The 16,399-nt window shown below is 43.2% G+C and overlaps 1 long non-coding RNA gene across 3 annotated transcripts in view; it reads right to left on the bottom strand.

Annotated features, from left to right (window-relative positions):
• The window catches only part of LOC101905128 (uncharacterized), a 142,192-nt gene that overhangs the window by 33,730 nt on the left and 92,063 nt on the right, over positions 1–16,399 (bottom strand). For all 3 annotated transcript variants that reach the window (XR_811312.4, XR_009490535.1, XR_009490534.1), the window contains one exon: positions 5,459–5,574. This is a non-coding gene — a long non-coding RNA (uncharacterized lncRNA). The remainder of the gene's footprint in view (positions 1–5,458; positions 5,575–16,399) is intronic.

Genomic DNA, 16,399 nt, shown 5'->3' with positions numbered 1-16,399 from the left:
AATCATATGGTTTTTATTTTTCGATTTGTTAATGTGGTGTATTACATTGATTGATTTGTGGATATTGAAGAATCCTTGCATCCCTAGGATAAAGCCCACTTGGTCATGGTGTATGATCTTTTTAATGTGTTGTTGGATTCTGATTGCTAGAATTTTGTTAAGGATTTTTGCATCTATGTTCATCAGTGATATTGGCCTGTAGTTTTCTTTTTTTGTGGGATCTTTGTCAGGTTTTGGTATTAGGGTGATGGTGGCCTCATAGATTGAGTTTGGAAGTTTACCTTCCTCTGCAATTTTCTGGAAGAGTTTGAGCAGGATAGGTGTTAGCTCTTCTCTAAATTTTTGGTAGAATTCAGCTGTGAAGCCGTCTGGACCTGGGCTTTTGTTTGCTGGAAGATTTTTGATTACAGTTTCAATTTCCATGCTTGTGATGGGTCTGTTAAGATTTTCTATTTCTTCCTGGTTCAGTTTTGGAAAGTTGTACTTTTCTAAGAATTTGTCCCATTTCTTCCACGTTGTCCATTTTATTGGCATATAATTGTTGATAGTAGTCTCTTATGATCCTTTGTATTTCTATGTTGTCTGTTGTGATCTCTCCATTTTCATTTCTAATTTTATTGATTTGATTTTTCTCCCTTTGTTTCTTGATGAGTCTGGCTAATGGTTTGTGAATTTTATTTATTCTTTCAAAGAACCAGCTTTTGGCTTTGTTGATTTTTGCTATGGTCTCTTTTGTTTCTTTTGCATTTATTTCTGCTCTAATTTTTATGTTTCTTTCCTTCTACTAACCAAAAAAATAGAAATCATTCCAAGCATCTTTTCTGACCACAATGCAGTAAGATTAGATCTCAATTACAGGAGAAAAAGTATTAAAAATTCCAACATACGGAGGCTGAACAATACGCTGCTGAATAACCAACAAATCACAGAAGAAATCAAAAAAGAAATCAAAATTTGCATAGAAACGAATGAAAATGAAAACACAACAACCCAAAACCTGTGGGATACTGTAAAAGCAGTCCTAAGGGAAAAGTTCATAGCAATACAGGCATACCTCAAGAAACAAGAAAAAAGTCAAATAAATAACCTAACTCTACACCTAAAGCAACTAGAAAAGGAAGAAATGGTTCTGAATTCTTACAGTGCAATTGAAACATTGCAGAAACAAACACCATCAGGATTTAGTATTTGGACATACAGCATGAAAAGGAAGGATCTGGGAGACAGGAGTGGGTTGGGAAGATTCCCCTGGAGAAGGGAATGGCAACCCACTCCAGTATTCTTGCCTGGAGAATTCCATGGACAGAGGAGCCTGGCAGACTACAGTCCACGGGGTCACAAAGAGTCAGACACGATGAGTGACTAACACTTTTCACTTTTTTCAATAGTCCATAATGGAAAAGAATATGCAAAAGAATATATATGTATAACCGAATCATTTTGCTGTACACTGGAAACTATCACAACATTGTAAATCAACTATACTTCAGTAAAATATGTTTGAAGAAGAAAAAACATCAGCAATCTCCTGATTTTGTGTCTTGTAATGTGGTATTCATTACAAAGTGTCTTTGTGATCGTTAAAAATGTGGGAAGGCCTAGAGAAAATATCTGTAGTCTCTGAGTTTCTTAACCTACTTACCCTATCTTATCTAAATCCTGTGAATTAAGTAACCATCTATCAGACGGTCACAGTGGTTGCATCTAGAAAAAGGGACCTAGAGGACCAACCACAGCCGGTGTACGTACCTTATCCATTCGAATACATTTACAGTATCCCTCTGTATGGCTTCCCTGGTGGCTCAGAGGGTAAAGCGTCAGCCTACAATGCGGGAGACCCAGGTTCGATCCCCCCTGGGTCGGGAAGATCCCCTGGAGAAGGAAATGGCAACCCACTCCAGTACTCTTGTCTGGAAAATCCCACGTTCTGAGAAGCCTGGTAGGCTACCGTCCATGGGGTCTCAAAGAGTCAGACACGACTGAGTGACTTCACTTCTGTATGGAGGCCATAGCTGACTTATCAAATGCCGAGTGGTCAGGTAACTCCCGGAAGGCAGGTCTTTCCAGGCACTCTGGCTCCATGAGCCCAGTTACCGGGAGAGGAACCAGGTGTCACATGGTCTCTGTGCTCCACAGCCCCAAACGTGCAGAGCCTTTGGATCGGCATTCAGAGACCCTCTCAGCGCACTCTGCCCAAAGCTCTCTCCCACTGCATGAGCATGTCCCATGTGGGGTGATAGGGAAAGGCGGGACAAGGAAAGAGCCTCCCTTTGGAACACTGGGTGTTCTGAGAATTAGCGCCAGAAGGAGAAGAGGTTCCCGGGCTGACCTGGTTGTTCTATAACAATCACTGTCTCCTGAAGTTGTCTGGAGATCAAGCTGATGAGAGAGGCATGCAGGAATTTAGTGATAAGAAAGGGGAAGGATACTATAAGGAAAGTGTCTGAAAATACCAAAAAGATGGCTAAAAAGTAGGTAATAAAATAACACATATTAATTGGAAAAAATAAACACAGAAATTAAAATCTCCCAAGTATAACCAAAATTCACATTTTTCTGAATGATATACAAATATGCATTTAATTAATTTTGAACATTCTTAATACATGTCTTGTATTTTGCTTTTTTAAAAAAAAATTTGCCATGAACTTTACTTAATTATAATCAAAATTATTTAAAATATAATTTTATTGGTTTGTAGGCTCTCTTCCCTGGTGGCTCAGACGGTAAAGCATCTGCCTACAATGCGGGTGACCCGGGTTCGATCCCTGGGTCAGGAAGATCTCCTGGAGAAGGAAATGGCAACCCACTCCAGTACTCTTGCCTGGAAAATTCCATGGACGGAGGAGCCTGGTAGGCTACAGTCCATGGGGTCGCAAAGAGTCGGACACGGCTGAGCGACCTCAATGTCATGTCATTCTTGATCTGCATGAAACTGCCACATCAGCTCTGCCTTCCTAATGGTCTCCAGGTTGCTACATTTTGGAGTTTTTGCCTCTACGTTAACCTTCCCATATTCCCTCCACCCCATTTCCCCAAGTCGGAATCTTATACTTGCCCAGAGGTCCCTAAGGGTGTGGCAGGGTCTTCTCAATGACTCGTCTCACCGCCCTGAGCCACCACCTATTACCACTACCACTAAGAAGCAGAGACCTTGGTGGCGGCCTGCCTGGCATCATCTTCCGCGACACAAAAAGAAAACACACCTAACATATTTCAGGTGAATCACCGTGGGAGCCTCCAGTGGTAGCCTTTTTTCCAGAAATGGAACCCAGGTGGCTAGTTTCGAAGCCCACTCTCTCCAAGCTCCTGGGACCACCTGGCATGGCACAGGCAGTGTCACCAGGAATAGCCACTTGGATCCACACCCCTTCCCACAAGAGGACATGTGTGTTTTCCCCCTGGTCTCGAGTGTTTCTACCCCGCTGTCACATCTACCCTGCTTCTAAGCCTGCCTATCCCGCGTGAATCCTCCCACCTTCAAACAGGCAGGAGATGATAAGGCTGGGATCACTCACTCATTTGAAGGAGGTAGATAAGAAAGTCTAGAGCCACCTGGGGACAGGTACTCAGTGCCTGCTTCTTGACTGATTGATTGATTGAAAGATACACCCTTCTTACTTACATCATCATAATTAGTTTCTTATCATAGGCAGATAGTGCCACAGTTATTATCGCAAAAAGAATTTATTTTTAAACCATAGATGAGTCTGAATTTCATAATCATCAGTCTGAGTAACTGCCACAAGGAAACATGCATCAGCTGCATAAATGTGAGCTGATGCAGAGTGGAAAACTGAATGGATAGCAGTGCTTTATATTTCTACCACATGTTATGTTTCCATGTTCTCCCAAATTATCGCATTCGCATGTTACAATAACTTGTTGAGACAGGCAGAATTGATATTTTTATTTCCATTTTATAGGCTTAGTTCATCAAATACTTATTGATTCCTTTTTATATACCTGGCCCTACACTGGGTCCTGGTGATACTGAGAGAAAGGTAATACAATTTCTATCCTCAATTTGCTCACAGTCTGGCAGGAGACATGAATATAACAACTAACTAAATTATGTGTGGTGAACATTATGCAAGTGATGGGAACAAAATGTTATAGGTGCCAAGAGGAAGGAGTGGAACTGGGGGTGGGGCAAAGCAAATATCACTGACTGACTACAAAGTGCCAGGTTCTGAGCTGGGGCCTTCCTACTCCATGTGTGGTCTGTGGACCATCGGAGGCTACATCTCCTGGGCCCTTGTTAGAAATGCATAATCCTAGGCCCTACTCCAGACCCACTGATTCAGAATCTACATTTTATCAAGATGTTCAGGACATATCTCTGCCTGCTAAAGGTTGAGGAGCATGGGCCTAGGAGACTTACAGATTTTATTTAATAGACAGCCAGTGAATTTATTTCTATTAGCCCTATATTATAGATAGGAGTTGGAGTTACAAAATTCTAAGTCACACAGCTATGTCATGGAGCTGGAATTCGAACTAGGCAGATGGGCTGGGCTTCTGTCATTACCCTGATGTTATTTACTCTCTAGGGGTATCAGAAAGACCTCACAGATGATGTCTGAGCTAGATTTGGAAGGTCCTCGATGGAAGGAAGGAGGGCCTTCCAGTCAAAACGCCTCTTGAGTGAATTCTCGGTATGGCAATGGAATAAGTCCCATAGTGGGCAGTGTGGCAAGTATGGTGAACAAAGAAGATTGAAATCAAATTACACAGTTTGAATGTCACCCTAAGGAACTTGAGTCTATCCCATGAGTCGGTTTGGCAAACTGCTGTGGAACTGTGATTATGTGGAGATGGCTATGTCGGAAGTCCAGCCTCACCAGTCACTAGCTCTGTGATTCCAAGCAGCGTTGCTGGTGGGGTTCTCTGGAGGCAGATACTGAGATGCACTTGGGAGAATGGTTATTAGAAATCAAGGTTTGGGAGAAAGAAGAAGAAAACAGGGTTGGGCAGAGGAGGAAAATAAGATCAGCCCCTGAAAGTCTTGGCCAGCCTGACAGGGAGCTCCAGAGTGAGGATATTGGCCAGTCCAGGTTGTGGCAGGTCAGGGTGAAACAGCCAGGCCTTTACCTCCACCCCGCCCCGGCGTCAGAGGCCAGGCCAGACATGAGCTCAGGTGATGTGGGTCTCTGTGGCTGGAGCAGACCCCGAAGGAGGCAGTCGTCTGCAGACAGCGGGGCAGCAAGTCCTCCCTTGGGGGGACTCTGAGCAGGGCACTCTCGGGGTCTGCCACAAAGTTTTCTTACTTCTTTGTCTCTGTCTTCTCATTGGCAAAATGGAAATATTATAGTAGATCACCCATGGGGCAATTATATGCCTGGCATGTAACTCCCAGGCTGCTAGGGTTATCTGCTCTTTTGGTTATCTACCCTGACAAGATAGGGTCTTGTCACTGTTTCTCCCTTGCAGCACTTAAAATTTGAAAATATCTTACCGCGGCCTGAGGAATAGAAGACGATCCTGTCCAATTCCCAGTTTGCCTGAAGTTCCGCCATTTTCTCATGATGTTCCAGGCCTCGTCATTTGTCCGGAGATCCTGGTTGAGTTAAGCTGTGCTAGGCAAAAGGCGAGATTTGAGAAATGTAAAGTAAATCAATGGTTTGAAAATACCTAAGTTGAATCATAAAGGAGGGAATACAGGCTGCATTTTAGGGGTATAGACCAGGCTTCTGTACCATGGAGACTCAAAATAAGACTCAAACAGGAGAGTTTCCTTCTTCCTCATGTAAGAGTCTAAAAATGAGTGGTCAAAGGCCATGTAAGTGACACTATTCCATAAGGCCACTTGGGAACTGAGATCCCTTTTGATCTTGTTGCTCTACTATCCCCCAAGACAGTGGTTCTTAAAGTGTAGTCCCTAGACTGGCAGCATCAGAATCACCTGGGAACTTTATTAGAAACCCATATGGTAGGGCCCAGAAATCTGTTTTACCAAGCTCTTCAGGTGATTCTGTTGTTCAGTTGCTCAGTCATGTCCAACTCTTTGTGACCCCATGGACTGCAGCACACCAGGCTTCCCTGTCCTTCACCATCTCCCCGAGTTTGCTCAAACTCATGTACATTGAGTTGGTAATACATTCAACTATCTCATCTCTGTCGTGCCCTTCTCCTCCTGCCTTCCATCTTTCCCAGCATCAGGGTATTTTTCAATGAGTCAGCTGTTCATGTCAGGTGGCCAAAGTATTGGAGCTTCCACTTCAGCATCAGTTCTTCCAATGAATATTCAGGGTTGATTTTCATTTAGGATTGACGGTTTTGGTCTCCTTGCTATCTGAGGGAGTCAAGAGTCTTCTCCAGCACCACAGTTTGAAAACATCAATTCCTCAGTGCTCAGTCTTCTTTATGATCCAACTCTCTTATCCATACATGACTACTGCAAAAACCATAGCTTTGATTATGCAGACCTTTGTTGGCAAAGTGATGTTTCTGCTTTTTGATATGCTGTCTAAGTTTGTCATAGCTTTTCTTCCAAGCAGCAAGTGTCTTTTAATTTCATGACTGCAGTCAGAGTGTGTAATGATTTTGGAGCCCAAGAAAATAAAGGTGATTCTGAGGTAGACTCAAGTCTGAGAAACACTCATCTAGGATTTTTTTCCTCATCTATCAGGTCAAAACTGTGGGATGAGCCTGTGGAAAGGTGGAAAGAAAGCAAAAAAGAGGGCAAACCATTTCTTTAAAAAAAAAAAAGTGCCTTGAAGGTGAATGCATTAATTCCTCTGACATCCTTTTGGCTGACAACTGGTCATGCAGCCACCCAGCTACCAGGAGTCTTGGGAAATGTAGTCTCTAACTGGGCAGTCTGTGTCTAAAACTTGGGGCTTTATATTAAAACAAAGATCAGGGAGTGAATACTATTCAGAAAATTAGTAGCCTCTGTCACTATTGCAACAGGACAGGCAAAAAAAGTGAGGGGCACCACTCCCACTAACGTAGTGGGTTATGGGGACTTCCCTGATGGTCCAGTGGTTAAGAATCTACCTTGCAGTACAGGGGACTCAGGTTCAATCCCAGTTTGGGGAACTGGGATCCTACATGCTGTGGGACAATTAAGCCCCACTTGCAGCAACTAGAGAGAAGCCCATGTACCGCAAGGAAAGATTCCACATGCTACAGTGAAAATCCCTTGTGCTGCAACTAAGACTCAATGTGGCCAAAAATACTTTTTAAAAGGAGTAGTGGGTGTGTATGGAGAGGAAGGGATGTATTTGAGAAATAGGTGCTGTTTTGATCCTATGGTGAGGGAGAGGAAAGAGAAGTGATAACTCCTAGGTTTCTAGGTGGGTATTTGGTGATGGTGTCGCCTGGGGTAGAGATTCTAGAGGAAGAGGAAAGAGGAAAATACGACCTTTGACACTAGGCATAGTGAATTTAAGCTGACTGAGGATGTCCAGGGAGAAATATCCAGATCTGTAGGTAGTTGGAAACACTTGTCCAAAGACCCTGAGAAAGGTTGGTGCTAGAGTTAGAGCCTGCAAACACCATGGTGATGGGAGCTTGAGCATGAACTGCTCGCTCCAGCATAGGACACGGGAAGAGAGATCAGGGCAGGGGACATTGGCATTTAAAGTGAGCGCTGGGTTATACAGAGGGAAGTAAGTCAGAAAGAAAAAACCGATACAGTATATTAACACATATATATGGAATTTAGAAAGATGGTAACGATGACGCTATAAGCAAGACAGCAAAAGAGACACAGATATAAAGAACAGACTTTTGGACTCTGTGGGAGAAGGCAAGGGTGGGATGATTTGAGAGAATAGCATTGAAATATGTATATTACCATATGTGAAATAGATCGCCAGTCCAAGTTTGATGCGTGGAGAGCGCTCAAAGCTGGTGCACTGGGACAACCCTGGGGGATGGGATGGGGAGGGAGGTGGGAGGGGGTTTCAAATGTGGGACACATGTACACCCGTGGCTGATTTATGTCAGTGTATGGCAAAAACCACTACAATATTGTAAAGCAATTAGCCTCCAATTAAAATAAATTAATTAAAAACAATAAAGTGGGCACTGGAAAAGAGGTACATGTAGCGTGGTCAGCATGGTATTGGGACTGAGACCAGGAGATTAGAGAAGTCAGTGGAGGAAGGAAGGCACTTCAAGGTCAGGATGGTACCAGTGTCATACGCTGCAGTGGGACAGATCCTCCGAAGTGGTCTTTGATGACAAATCAGAAAACCTGTGACTCAGACAACGTAGGAGACACACCCAAGGTTCCAAGGCTAGTAGGTGGCAGAGCTACGTCGTCTGGTTCCAGCCTTCCCCTTCGAAGGTGCCGAGGCAGCCATTGCTCCTCTCCTAACGCTGACTGCACAGTAGTTCTTAGCATTCTCTCAATACTGCGCCGGGGTATGAACACGGTCTATCGGCTTGTGATTCTCTAGCCATCTGCAGGACTGGTTTCCGAAACTGTCACAGTTCTTTCTGCCTCCATTTGCTTGCGCTGGCCCGCCCTGAGTCTGATTGTGACACAGGTTGGTTTATAGGCTTCCCTTTCCTCCTGAGCATTCAGCAGTCACGTTGCCTTTGTCCTCGTGGCGTGTCTCACCCAGCATCCCAGCAATGAGAAGCAGTTGTTGTCACACCCTTAGCCACCATACTCTGTCAGCCCAGTGCTGGAAAGAGGAGCTTGATGACTAAAGGACTCAAGCTTAAATCCACTGGACTGCTGACCCTCTATTTCATGCATTTTCAAGTGCTTGACCGGCTGAAGATGCCAGACACCTGGGTCATGGACAAACCCCGCCAATGTGACCTTATTCTCAGCCTTCCTGTTGTCCTGGAGGTCAGTCATGAATCTGGCACTGTGCAAAGTTGCTTATTTCCAAAGTGTTCAATTTTTTTTTTTTTAATCTTAGTTCCTAAATGTTTGACAATTGTGTATCAGGCTATTTTCAAGGCAGCTGAATTCTATGGCAACTTTCAGCATCCCGCTTCTGATGAATATTTTTGCCTGTTAAAAAGGACTTTGAAGCTACAGGCAGACTCCCACCATCCACCGACGGGCTCATTATCAATCCATAGTCATGTGCTGACTGTGGAGTGGCCCCAGGTTTTTGCATATCTTGTGAGATCTCTATGGGAACACAGTCATTATGATACAGCAGTTCCTGTCTTGAGTGCATTAGATAGGTGATTTTTTTTTTTTATGGTTTCATTTCCTTTTGATACAAAAGAGAGTCTTGATAACCAAAGATATTCGCAAATTCCAGATTCCTTGTTTCATACATGAGCATGACTTCATTATCTAAACTGAATAAACCCAGTTCATTGGAAGGACTGATGCTGAGGCTGAAACTCCAGTACTTTGGCCACCTCATGCAAAGAGTTGACTCATTGGAAAAGACCCTGATGCTGGGAGGGAGTGGGGGCAGGAGGAGAAGGGGATGACAGAGGATGAAATGGCTGGATGGCATCACCGACTCGGTGGACATGAGTTTGGGTGAACTCTGGGAGTTGGTGATGGACAGGGAAGCCTGGCGTGCTGCAATTCATGGGGTCACAAAGAGTCAGACACCACTGAGCGACTGTACTGAACTGAGATCTGTGATGCAGCTGTGTCTTCTCTTGGCAGGTGAGTCAGACAGAATTCCATCACCCCTGACATGTTGGATGACCTGAGAATTCAGTGATTTCCTATGACGTAGAACAAACCAGATTAGTAGCTGCCAGCAGAAACTAGGCATAAATACTGCTGCTGGTTCTCAAATATATACCTTATCAGCTCATTCTTCACTTTCTGCTGTTACCATCAAAGTCCAAGCTATCTTGACACAATCATTGACCTGGGCTATTAACCAGCCTCCTTGATTTCATTCTGACCCCCTCCATCCATTTTCCATACTGAAGCTGGAGTCATCTTCTACGTAAAATGTATCATGTCACTCAACTGCTTAAAACTCATCTGTGTTCCATCTCATCTCAGAATAAAACCCAAGTTTAACACCACAGTCTGTGAGGCCCTCTGAGATCTGATCACTGCCTGACTCTCCCATCTCGTATGCCACTCTTTTTGCTTTGTAGTAATCTGTCTGCACCAACTTTCCTCTACCTTGCAATGATTATTCACAATGGCCTTCCTGTTTCTTGCTCACGGGGCCACCATGTACAGATATGCAGGTCGTGTGCTGCACAACTCTGGGAGGGGGGTTCAGTAAGTTCAGGGTACGTGACAGACCCAGAAATGCCCAGCATAGCAGTCCAGTTTACACTCGGGAAGGCTTCAGCACTTGCTAGTCCTTCTACCTGGTACAACCATCTGCAGGTTTGCCTCACAGCTGGCTCCTTCTTGCCATCTAGTCAACAAATATTCCACAAAGCATTATTCTCTACCAGGCAGAACTAGTTACATAATTTACAGGGCCTGGTGCAAAATGAAAATCAGGGCCTCTTATTCCCAAATTATTCAGAATTTCAAGAAGTTAACAGCAGGGCATTAAACCAAGCACAGGCCCTTCTGAATGTGGACCCTCTGTGACCACACAAGTCTTGCCCCCTTGAAGTTGGCACCGCCTTAGTCTCAGCTTAAATGTCACTTTCCCAGGGGGGCCCTTCCCAACCAACCATGCCAAAGGAGGCTTCTGAATGCTATGTGAAGGCGTGCTAAGGACTTCCTTTCCTTTCCAGCTAAAATCACAGCAATGGAATTACAGATGAAATAAGGATCCTGAGTTCCATTTGCACTGAACATCCAATCAGCTTAAAGGATTTTGTGTTTCTCTTTAGTGAGGTCTTGGACAGGTTCTCATTTTTCTATAAATTGGCCCTGAAGGTGCTGATGGGCCTCATAAGCCAAGCCAAGCCAAGGAGAACTTCGGTGTACAAAGATCAAAAAGGACTTATTACAACAGTAAAAATTTGAAAAGGATATTATGATTGCAAGTTTTTCTAATGAAAAAACAACAATGCACATTTTATGGAACTAAGGATTTCATGTGTAATAATGAATTCAATTGTATTTTAAAGTTTAATAGAAATTGCACAGTTACTAATTGGCTAGCATGTATGTTCCTGTGTTCAGAAATTAAATTTTTGCTTTGGATGAAATAAAAATTAAGTACAACTTCATCCTTGAAGAGTCAAAAGTTTTGTTGTTCTGTAGCCCTGTGAAGTTTCTTATATAAAATGTGGTTAGTTTGAAATGTCTATTGCTTTCATTCATAAGACATTTATAATTAATGGCTTACAAATTTCCACGTACTGTATTCGACTCAGGAAAAAAGGATGCATAGGACAGTTTCTTTATAAGATCTTCTCATCTTGTTATGGTTTCCCTCCTGCTCCTAGGAATCTAATACTCTCAGCCTAATGACAGGGGAAGGAAAAAGTTCAAGGCTCTGTGACAGTGAGATAAGGTGAGAACGTGTAATTTTCAGAGAGACTGCCATTCCTGCCACCATCCTCTGACTAGGCAATGCCATCTGGGGGCTTCAGATATGTTTTTCTGTAGTGGATTACCCTTGGGTTACTGCCAGGAGCAAAGCAGTTGTAAAAAAAAAAATTGCAACTTCCTAAAAGCTTTTGCAACCGAGGGAGAAAACAAGTTTCTGCCCCAGTTTTTGCTAATTTTGTAAACAACCATTTAAAAAAAAAAGAAGAGAAAAAAACAAGCCTAAGAATGATATGCATTTATACTTGTGGAAGGCAAAGAGTCGGACACGACTGAGCAACTGAGCACACACAAGGCAAAGAATGAAAGTAAAAGCTAAGCATGCTTAAGGTACCTCACTCAATTCGTCTATAGTCCTAGACAAAATTACGAAGGAAGCAAACCCTGACTTCCTTACTTCTTGCCCCATTTGTTCTCAGAAAAGTAGCTGATAAACAAATTTATGAAAAAAAAGTGCAAGTGTTAGTCCCTCAGTCATGTCCAACTCCTCGTGATCCCATAGACTGTAGCCTGCCAGACTCCCCTGTCCCTAGAATTCTCCAGGCAAGAATACTAGAGTGGGTAGCCATTCCCTTCTCCAAGGGATCTTCCCAATCCAGGGATCGAACCTGGGTCTTCTGCCTTACAGGCAGATTCTTTGTTGTCAGAGCCACCAGGGAAGCCCAAATTAACTTATACTAAGGTATAAATGACTGATAAAGCAGGTAAAAGGAATCTTTGGTAAAGAGCAGAAAAGTTTTAGAGGTAGAATTTCAGCAGAGCCAAAAATTCACCCACAAACTTTCCCATCTTGAGAGAAGAGAGAGCTATCTATATTTCTCACCTTCTCTCATTTTTCTTTCTCTCTCTCTTTCAACTTTTGTTTTGGAAATAGTTTCAGATTTACAGAGAAGCTGCAAAGATAAACAGGAGCATCCCCACGTGTCTTTTACCCAGTTACTCCCAATGTTATTTTATATTACTCTGGTACATTTGTCAAAATCAAGAAACTAACATTGGACTCTTCCTATTCATTGCACTCCAGACTATTAGGGTTTAACCAGTTTTTCCACTGATGTATTGTACCGTTTGCCCCAGTCCAGGACACCACACTTTGTTTAGTCCACACTGCATTTTTTTATACCCAGTCTGATCTTTTATCCCCAGAATTCCACATGTAACTCTGGTCATGTTACTTCTCTCCTCAAACATGCCAATGGCTTCCATTCTCACTCAAAGTAGAATCCATAGCCATTGCCACACAATCTGTGCCTTCCTTCAGTTCCCCTTCCTAACTGCCCACCAGCTGTCTCCAATTTATCCCACTCCAGCCACAATGGCCTCCTCGCTCTTCCTTCCACCTATCAAGCATGTTTTGCCTCAGGACTTCGTATTTACTGTGACCTCTACTTGCTATGATTCCACTAAGAATGCTTTGTCCCTGGATACCTCCCTGGCTTTTGCAGAAGGGAGGTAAGGATGAATGAGCAGGAAGGGGTGACCATCTCTGCCAGGCTTGCCAGGCACTGTCCTGATTTTAAAACTGAAAAACCATGGGAGCCCCCTTACTTCCTGGAGGACCAGGACAGCTGGTCACCTAGCAGGGGTAGGTTTATGGAGGGGATTGGCCAGCATTTAATATGGAGGCCAGAAAAGGCCTCATGGACAGGTAAGGGATTGAGTTTGTGGTTCCTTACTGTTGTATGGTTCCTGGGAGCCTGTCTGCAGAACCCATTGAGCACAGATAAAGGAAACCCCAGTGGTTATCAAAAAACACATTAAAAAAATTTTTTTAATGATGCAAATGTTATTTACAAAACAGAAATGGACTCACAGACATAGGAAACAAATTTGTGGTTACCCAAGGGGAAAGGGCGGAGAAGGCAATGGCACCCCACTCCAGTACTCTTGCCTGGAAAATCCCGTGGACGGAGGAGCCTGGTGGGCTGCAGTCCATGGGGTCGCACAGAGTCAGACACGACTGAAGTGACTTAGCAGCAGTGGCAGCAGCAAGGGGAAAGGGAGAGGGGGAATAAAACAAACACCACTACATACAAAATAGATAAACAACAAGGACCTACTGTATAGCATAGGGTACTATCTTTAATATCTTATAATAGTCTGTAGTATAAAAGAGTCTGGAAAAGAATATATGTATCATATATACATATACATGACAATTCAGTTTTTTATATATATATATATATGCCATACACCAGAAATGAACACAACATTGTAAATCAACTATATTTCAATTTAAAAACAACAACAAAAAAAGTTTTTCCCTCCATTTTATTGAGATATAATTGACTTATGGCCCTGTATAAGTTTAAGGTGTACAGCCTAATGCTTTGACTTATATACATGATGAAATGATGGTACAAACTTCCAGTTGTAAGATAAATAATTCCTAGGGGTGTAATGACAACAGGATTAATATAATTAACATTACTGTATCTCATCTATGAAAGAGAATAAATCCCAAGAGTTCTCAGCCAAGGAAGAGTATTCTTTTTTCTATTATTTTGTATCTATAGGAGATAATAGATGTTCACTAAACTTATAATTTCACTCTTAAATTTACAAGATCTATAAAGAGTGGCCAAAGAGGCTCTGAAGCCCAGGAAATTCAGAGTCAGGGCTCTATGTGACCTTGAACAGGTTACTTCATTTCTCAAAGCCTGAGTTTTCTCATTTGTGAAATGAAGGTTATAGAAACTTCAAGAGTTATTGTAAAGATTAAAATAGTTTATATATATATAAAGGTGCTTTGAACAATTCTGGCACATAAACACTTAATTATAATCCATTATTGTTGTTCTTTTCTCCCCATGTTTTTGGCAGGGCATCAATATTCAATGTAAGTGCTGTTGTGTTCAGGACACAGGGATGTATAATCAAGGCCTGTGGAAAGGGAGCTAGGGGGAAAGAAGGCCATAAAAAAGAGGGGTCATGAAAGATAAGTTAATTTGGGTACTTATTTTAAAATAATTTTTATTTTGAGATAATTGCAAATTTACACACAGTCATAAGAAGCAATTTAGAGACCTCTCATATACCCTTCCCTGGTGGCTCAGACAGTAAAGAATTTGCCTGCAATGCAGGAGACCCATGCTCAATCCCTGGCTTGGGAAGATTTCCTGGAGAAGGAAATGGCAACCCACTCCAGTATTCTTGCCTGGAGAATTCCAAGGACAGAGGAGCAGAGGTCACAGCGTCGGACACAATTGAGGGACTAACACTTTCACTTTCATATATTCTTCATCCAGCCTCCCTCAAGAATATCATGTTACATTACCATAGCACTATAGCACGATATGGATACAATGCATAGCAGGTACTTTTCATTTTGTTACTGAAACTAAGACTGTCATCTTCAAGGAATGAAATAAACAGTGCTTCCGGCTTGAGGGTGGAGGGCTGAGGGCTGAGGAGTGTGGGCCCACGGTCCTTATCACTTCAGTGATGGACCAATGGGTGGTCACTTACTGCTCCAATCCACTGTAAACCACAACCTCTACTTCTGATAGAATCATTTCTTAGCAGTGTTTCTTTTGCCTTTAGCATAGTCACACTCACCACTTACCCCATGTTTGTTATGGCCACAGGCTCTGTGCTAAATACTCCTCATGCATTATCTCCATCTTTACAATAGCCCTAGGCGATAATACTGTCCCCATTTCATAGATGATGAAACTGAGGCCTCATAGGTTTAAGCAACTTGCCCAGGTCATATCAATCTAGAAAGTAGGAGAGCTGGAATTAAAACAGGACCATGTGACTCCAAAACTGCTCTTATCCCCCTACTCACCCCTACTTCACTTTCATAGCAGAGGACAGAGGAAGGGACTGGATTCACAGGTATTTCCCTTCCTTCCTCGATGAACTCACAATTGAGTTAGGAAGGGGGCAGGGGCAACATGCAGAATATAAAAACACAAATGATAATACAAGGTGGTATATGTGACACAGGAATCCAGGGTGACCTAGGGACCCGGGGCGGGGCAGTCGAGAGAGGCTTTCTGTGGGAGGCAGACGAGGGAGATGGGTTGGGCCTTGGGTGTGAAAAGCCCGTGTCTGGCAGGGTTCACGCTGTTGTGACACTCATGTCTGGTTTCATCCTTCCTTCCCACATCTCCCTCCTGACCTTAACCAAACAGACCTGCGGTAGACTTTCTTCAGCATGTATAATAATCCTCACAGCTGCCGTGTACTGAGTGCTCATATTGGGCTAGTCACTGTTTTAAGTGCTTTACATATGATAACTCATTCAATTTTCACAAGACCTAGGGCATGGGTAATATTACTAGACCCATTTTATAGATGAGGCTATTGAGGCACAGAGAGGTCAAGGAGCTTACCCAGTCATAAATTTTAGCCAGGATCTGAACCCAGGCAGTTTGGGTCTAGACTCACTGCTTTGGAACTCTGTCCTCCAGTATAATGTTTGTGTTTCTGCATCCAAGTCTTCTTAGAGGCCATGCCTTTTACTTTGCAAGTCCTTTTACACATCTCTATAAAATCTCACCCAGTCAAAACTCAAGTTAAATAGCACAACAGCATCACCCAAAGGGGAGCAGGCACTTTCTGAATAACAGACTTCTGTGATTCTCCCTAGGGCCAGTGATTGCATTTTCACAACAATCCTGCCAGGTTCATATTAATAGGAAGGAGGAAATTGAGCTTCAGAGATATTAAGTAACGTACTTACAGGCTGAGATTCCCACCTGAAACCTATGTCCTCCTCTGCATGTAGCTCAGACCCCTCCTTGTCTGAGGCCTTTCTCCCCTGCCGCCCGGCATCCACACATCAGAGCCTGCTGTGTGCCACTCGCATGCATTAGAAATTCGCACACACGGCCTTAATGGTTTTCAAAGCAGTGCTCCTCTCCAGTCAAGAGTAGCTCAAGTGTCAGGAGACGCAGGGCCCACCTTGTAGGGCTTATCACATCCTAAGATTCTAAAGCTGAAATGTTCCCAGAGATAATCAGACCCACCACTCAC

This window comes from Bos taurus, chromosome 14 (assembly GCF_002263795.3).
Source record: "Bos taurus isolate L1 Dominette 01449 registration number 42190680 breed Hereford chromosome 14, ARS-UCD2.0, whole genome shotgun sequence".
NCBI lineage: Eukaryota > Metazoa > Chordata > Mammalia > Artiodactyla > Bovidae > Bos > Bos taurus.
Note: the sequence above shows the minus strand (reverse complement) of the source record. Positions and strands in the feature narration are given on the sequence as shown.